Below are 7598 nucleotides of genomic sequence, written 5' to 3'. Positions count from 1 at the left end.
CAAAAAAAAAAAAAAAAAAAGAGTGAGTAGTATATTTCAAGATCCTATTTTAAAATTTAATGCTAGATAACACCACTCTTTGTAGTGTAAAGTTTTCTTTTTGATTTTGTGTCGGCACTCTACAGATAAAATTTTATTCAGTCAGGTTCTACATACTCAGATTAAGAAGGAAAAGGAAGACTCACTTAACACTCTTATCCCAGGTGCTATCTTCCAGCGCTCACTGGGACACCTTCGGTGGAGGAAAGGAGGAGGGGAGTGAGTTGCAGGGCCTCCTGCTGATTTGGCCTGGGCTCAGCCTCAGGAATCCCCTGTTAATTCTGCCCAGGCTGACACCCCTTTACCTTGTAAGCCCATTAATTCTATGCCTCCAAAGGAACCCAGTCCTGTGGGAACCACAGGTAGTGAAACTTTCCACCACCCTCCTCTTAAACCAATGTATCCATTACAGGAGGTTGCAAATGGAAAGACAGGAATTATATGAGTTTATGGCCCTTTTCCTTTACTTTTTTTTTTTTTGAGTCACAGTCTCATTCTGTCGCCCAGACTGGAGTGCAGTGGCATGCTCACAGCCACCGCAGCCTCAACTTGCTGGGCTCAGGCGATCCTCCCACCTTAACCTTCTAAGTAGCTGGAAATACAGGCACGTGACACCACACGGGGCTAATTTTTTTATTTATTACAGAGACAAGGTCTTGCCATGTTGCCCAGGCTGGTCTCGAACCCGCGGACTCTGGCAATCCTCTTGCCTTGGCCTCCCAAAGTGCTGGGATTACAGGCATGAGCTAAAGTGACTATGTCACTTTTTCTATAACAAATCCGGCACAGTGTCAGTTAAGAGTAGGAAGTTTCTCAGAAAATCTCTCTCAATATTTTAAGGAATTTCAAACTCTAACCCTTACCTTTAATCTAACTTGGGGTGATGTTAATGTTATTTTCTCTACCTGCTGCACCCTAGAGGAGAAAGAATGCTTTTTTCTTTAAAGTTGGAGTCTTACTCTGTCACCCAGGCTGGAGTTCAGTGGTACACTCACGGTCACTGCAGCCTCGAACTATAGGTGTGTGCCACCACACTTGGCTAATTTTTTTGATTTGTTGTAGAGAAGAGGTCTCATCAAATTTTCCAGGCTGGCTGGTCTTGAACCCATGGGCTCAGGCCATCCTCTCGCCTCTGCTTCCCAAAGCACTGGGTTTACAGGTGTGAGCCACCGCACCTGGCAAGGATGCATTTTTAAGGCAGCACTAATGCATGCTGACATAATGGTTGAACAACAACCAGATAGGTATGTAATTGGAACAGTGGCTGTTTCCAACTCTGATTGCCCAATGTAATTGTCAATGGGGAGGGGCCGATATGGCAACAAATGGTCATATGCTTGTGTGTATCAAGAAAGGCATAAATAAATACATAGTCAAACCTGTTAACTGACCAGGCGCGATGGCTCACGCCTATAATCCAAGCATTGGGAGGCTGAGGTGAGAGGATTGCCTGATCCCACGAGTTCAAGACCTGCCAGGGCAACTTGGAGAGAGCTCATCTCTACAATAAATAAGAAAAAATTAGCCTGGCGTGGTGGCGCGCGCCTGTAGTTCCAGCTACTTGGAAGGCGAGGTGGAAGGATCGCCAGAGCCCAGCAGGTTGAGGCTGCAGTGGCCATGAGCGTGCCACTGCACTCCAGCCTGGGTGACAAAGTGAGACTCCAACTCAAATAAAAAACCGGGCTCGGTGGCTCAGCCTGTAATCCCGCGCTTTGGGAGGCCGAGATGAGTGGATTGCCTGAGCCCGCGGGTTGGAGACTCGCCTGCGCAACTTGGAGAGACCTCATCTCTACAATAAATTAAAAAATTAGCCGGGCATAGTAGCGTGCGCCTATAATTCCAGCTAATTGGAAGGCTGAACGGAAGGATCGCTCTAACCCAGCAGGTCGAGGCTACGGTGGCCAGGAGTGGCCACTGCACTCCAGTCTGGGTGACAGAGTAAGACTTCAACTCAAAAAAAAAAAGCAAAAACCTGTCAACTATGCCAAGGTAAAGAATATCACACAGGGTCCAGATGATAATCCCGCTCTTTTCCAAAAAAGGTTAGTTAAAGCTATTAAGAACTATGACAATCTAGACATTAATAACTTTTTCATCAGTCAGTCAGCTCTGGATTTCCGAAAAAGCTTCAAAAGCTAGAGTTAGAACAGTAGACACCAAACCTCCAATTAATAGAGGAGGTGCTTAAGGTTAACAACAGGACATTGAAAAAAAAGGAGAAAGACTCCAGGATGAGCACCAGCGAGACAAAAGCAGGCAGACCTATTGGCATTTGCCAACAGAGACCTGATAAGACTAGATCTGCTAAGGGGGATGATATCTGCTGCTATGGATGCAGTCAATCTGGGCACTTGAAGTGTAATTTTCCTTGACAGTCTAAGTCCCCCGGACCTTGTCTGACGTGCAGACAAGGAGGCCACTAGAAGAGCCAGTGCAACCTATCTTGAAGGAAATGGGGAACACCTAGCTTGGTAATGGTGGCCACTGACTGAAGGGGCCTGAGGACCATGGCCCAGCCTAGTGTTTGCCATCACCCCAGAAATCCCTGGGTCTGCATGGATGTGGCTGAGGCCCAAATTAATTTCTTTTTTTTTTTGAGTTAGAGTCTCACTCTGTCACCCAGGCTGGAGTGCAGTGGCATGCTCATGGCCACCGCAGGCTCGACCTGCTGGGCTCCGGTGATCCTTCAGCCTCAGCCTTCCAAGTAGCTGGAACTACAGGCACGTGCCACCACGCCCAACTCATTTTTTTATTTATTGTAGAGACGAGGTCTTACCAAGTTACCTAGAAAGGTCTTGAACCCGTGGGCTCAGGCAGTTCTCTCACCTCGGCTTCCCAAAGTGCTGGAATCATAGGCATGAGGTACTGCACCCAGCCAAATTAATTTCTTAACCAATACTGAGGTTAAGTTTTCGGCCTTTGTGCTCTTGCTGAATCGCTGTCTTCTGACACCTGCTCCCTAGTGGAAGTTGAGGGTGTTCCAAGAGTTAGACATTTCACCTAACCTCTAATCAGAAGTTACTAAGAGGTAAATCAAATTATGGATGTGAAAAAGTATCTACAAAAAGGTAAAAAAGAGCCGGGCTCGGTGGCTCAGCCTGTAATCCCGCGCCTTTGGGAGGCTGAGGTGAGCGGATTGCCTGAGCCTGTGGGTTAGAGACCCACCTCGGCAACTTGGCGAGACCTCATCTCTACAATAAATAAAAAATCAGCCGGGCGTGGTAGTGCACGCCTGTAGTTCCAGCTCCTTGGGAGGCTGAGGCAGAAGGATCGCCAGAGCCCAGCAGGTCAAGGCTGCGGTGGCCGGGAGCGGCCACTGCACTCCAGTCTGGGTGACAGAGTGAGACTCTAACTCAAAAAAAAAAGGTAAAAAAGAAAGAAACCAGAAGGCAAGGGAAAGATCTAAAGAAAGTTGTTGATATAAATATATGTTATTAGTAAGAAACAAACAAAAAAGTAACAATAATTTTGCATAAGAAAGAATCTTGTATGGCAAATTTTTGTCCTATGATAGAGTGCATGATTACTTGAAAGAAGAAAAGTATAGGACAAAAATAAAAGGGTCCAAACATGTCAGAAAAATTGGTATATGGATGTCCTAAGGTCGTATGTGGAAGATTTATGGAAGAAATGTGTGAAAGGAATTCTATGAACAGTCAATTGTACCAAAACATTAGTATATGAATTAACCATTACTTTCAATCACTGATATTAGGCCAAAATGCCATTATGTCAAAGTAATAGTCTTTTATTTTAAAAAAATCACTAATCCAGCCAGGCTCGGTGGCTCAGCCTGTAACCCCGTGCCTTTGGGAGGCTGAGGTGAGTGGATTGCCTGAACCTGCGGGTCCGAGACCCGCCTGGGCAGGCAAAACCTCATCTCTCAATAAATCAAAAAATTAGCCGGGCGTGGTAGTGCACGCCTGTAGTTCCAGCTACTTGGAAGGCTGAGGCGGAAGGATCGCCGGAGCCCAGCAGGTTGAGGCTGTGGTGGCCGAGAGCGGCCACTGCACTCCAGTCTGGGCAACAGAGTGAGACTCTGACTCAAAAAAAAAAACCAAAAGAAAACCACTAATCCATTAATCTTTAGTAAGTAACTGCAATGTTAAAATTGGTGAAACAGAATCTTTCATTTGTCTAAGTTTATTGGTCTCTTGGTTAAATATCATTTCTGCTAAATGTTTTAAAATATAAAACTTTGCTTCTGTAATACTTTTTATACTTAAGTTGTTAGTAAACATATTTTTAAATTCAAACTGTTAAAGGTTTATGTCAGATATATAGTCAAGTTAACTAAAATCTAAAAGGTGTCATTCAGTGCAAGTTGCTAACAACTTTCAAATCTCCCAGAACTCTTATTAAAAACTTGTGTGCTCATGAGGATTGCTAATCCCACGTAGAATTGCTAAGAAAGCCAGGTGTAGTGGCTCAAGTCTGTAATCCCAGCACTTTGGGAGGCCACGGTTTTGAGACTAGCTGGGGCAACATGGCGAGACCTCGTCTTTACAATAAACCAAAAATTAGCTGGGCATGGGAGCACGCTCCTGTAGTTCCAGCTAATTGGAAGGCTGAGGCGGAAAGATCGCCTGAGCCCAGCAGGTCAAAGCTATGAGAGCGTGCCACTGCACTCCAGCCTGGGTGACAGAGTAAGACTCTCAAAAAAAAAAAAAAAAAAAATTGCGAACAAAACAAGGGCTAATTGCATAAACTGAGTTAATAAAAACCAAATACTTTTATAATTTCTTTGTTTAAAGTATTACTAATTATTTTTGCTATATTTTCCAGGGTCAAAAATAAAAACTTTTTCTTGGAACAATTTATAGTTTTTTTTCACAAATAAGTAAAGTATGGTTTTGTAAGCAAAATTTAAAACATATATTTTTCTCTCTACTGAATTTCTCCAAAATGTAAAAGAATTGTTTATTAACTTCTAGCAGTATGGTTGTTTGCATAAATTCATTAAGAATTTGCTTTTTTTTGCAACAAAATGTGAATGAAAACACCTTTACCAAGGCTTTAACTGAAATAATATTTCAAAACAGACTGTTTTACAGAATTAAGATTATGGTTTAAGCTAATCTGAAATTCCTTATGAAAAAAAGGTCCAACAAAATTTTAAAAGGGCCTATATGGCAAATAATCTCATTACACTTTAACTGCAAATAAGATATATTTTGTCTAAACAAGTAAACCAACCCTATTATAATTTGTCTTTAACAAAAATGGAAACTGAAAAAACTGTTCAAAAGAAACTGGTACACCTGTTTTGTTTTTATTTTTATTTATTTATTTTTTTAGTTGGAGTCTCACTCCGCCGCCCAGACTGGAGTGCAGTGGCATGCTCCCGGCCACCGCAGCGTCGACCTGCCGGGCGGGCTCCGGTGATCCTTCTGCCTCAGACTCCCAAGTATAACTGGAACTACAGGCGCGCGCTACCACGTCCGACTAACTTTTGATTTATTGTAGAGATGAGGTCTCGCCAAGTTGCCCAGGCGGGTCTTGAACCCGCGGGTTCAGGCAATCCACTCACCTCAGCCTCCCAAAGTGCTGGGATTACAGGCTGAACCACCCAGCCCGGCCCTCTTCATCTTTATATAAGATTCGTTTGAATATCTGGTTTAAATTACAGGCCAGAAAAATCTGCCAGGTTGCCACTACAGTATAGAAATACATTAAAAATTCTAAAAGCGGTTACTTATAATAGAACCACGGAAATTAAAGTTTATCATTGAAATTATGCTGGTAACCACAGGCCTTGTAGTTTTTGTACAAAAGGTAATCAGCCACCACCTAAATTGTCAAAATGTATACCTGACTTCACTATTTCTCTACTTCCTGAAGAAGGAGGGGTTTCTCTCAGTTATTCCTCTTGTTAAGCCTATTATAATGATTATAATCCTGATAGATTTTGGTCCATGTCTCTTTAACTGTCTGGGGAAATTTGTTTCTTTCAGAATCCAGCAATTTCACACCCACACAATGATCATACAAGGATTCCAGCCAGTGCCTGCGAAAGTTGCCACTCCTGAAACAGATCTGGATGCCTTAGATCAGACAGGGAGAGATTTTCCATCTCTGGCTAGGCAGGACCATGCCCACTGCCAGCTTTGAAGAAGCTACAGAAAATGAACTTTCACCCCTCAGCACCCCGTATAATTATGGGATTGAAAATCTCTAAGGGGAGAATTGAGGCTGGGTTGAAAGGACTTCGGCACCAATAAAGACTCCACACCCGGCCAGAACCAAGAGATTTATTAAAGGGGCAGTTACAGGAAGGGCCTGTAACCGAGGAAAAGTGAGAGAGAGAGAGGGAGAGAGAGAGAGAGGGAGGCAGGAGAGAAAAGAGAGAGGGGGAGAGAGGGTGAGAGAGTGAGAGAGAGAGAAAAAGAGGGAAAGAGAGAGAGAGCTATGCAGGGAGAGGGGTATATTTATGGGCCTGACAGGGGCTGGCCAGTGCGGTGTTTGGGTTTTATTGGAGGAGACTATGAGGTAGTATTCCTATAGGGAGAAGTTATTTGAGCACAGGTTTAAGCTTCGCGTGTGTGGGAAAAGCCGGAGCTTAGGGCCTTTGTTGTCTCTGTTTGGTTCTATATAGTGTTTAGCGCCATCTGGGGAGACGCCCTTCTGACTGTTCCCTGCGCCCTTCATGGGTAACTAGCATAGGTTCCCATAGGTAGATTTTTAGGAGGTGTTCAGACATTTTTATTTGTTTGTTTTTTGGGTTTTTTTTTTTTGAGTTGGAGTCTCACTCTGTCGCCCAGACTGGAGTGCAGTGGCCGCTCCCGGCCACGGCAGCCTCGACCTGCTGGGCTCCGGCGATCCTTCCGCCTCAGCCTTCCAAGTAGCTGGAATTACAGGCATGCACTACCACGCCTGGCTGATATTTTTATTTATTGTAGAGATGATGTCTCGCTGCCCAGGCGGGTCTCGGACCCGCAGGCTCAGGCAATCCACTCACCTCAGCCTCTCAAAGGTGTGGGATGACGGGCTGAGCCACCAAGCCCAGCTCTGTTTTTTGTTTATTTTTGAGTTGGAGTCTCACTCTGTTGCCCAGGCTGGAGTGCAAGTGGCACACTTGCGGCCACTGCAGCCTCGACCTGCTGGGCTCAGGCAATCCTTCTGCTTCAGCCTTCTAAGTAGCTGGAACTACAGGCACACACCACCACGCCCGGCTCATTTTTAAAATTACATTTTATTTCAGGCCAAGTGGCAGCCTAACCCCACCCCCTTGCCAAATCCAAAGAAAACTCCATCAGAGGTAAGACAAGGACAACCCAACCATTCAATTCATGGGTTAGCATAATAATCACTAGGAATCTTTCAGAAACACAAGTAAACTGAACACAAATATTTAGTATTGCATTACTCAGGGTCCAAGTCAGTCCCTGAAGTGGAATTAATTTAAGTCCCTTTCAAGTTGTTTATGGTCGGCCTTTTTCCTACACCTATGAAGAAAATGGAGCCACAGGTACAGAACATGATGTATTCATAAGAAAATATGTTGAACCGGGCTCGGTGGCTCAGCCTGTAATCCCACGCGTTTGGGAGGCTGAGGTGAG

This window comes from Carlito syrichta, unplaced genomic scaffold (assembly GCF_000164805.1).
Source record: "Carlito syrichta isolate Samal-C Ts95f unplaced genomic scaffold, Tarsius_syrichta-2.0.1 Scaffold118078, whole genome shotgun sequence".
In the NCBI taxonomy this organism is placed as follows: domain Eukaryota; kingdom Metazoa; phylum Chordata; class Mammalia; order Primates; family Tarsiidae; genus Carlito; species Carlito syrichta.
Note: the sequence above shows the minus strand (reverse complement) of the source record.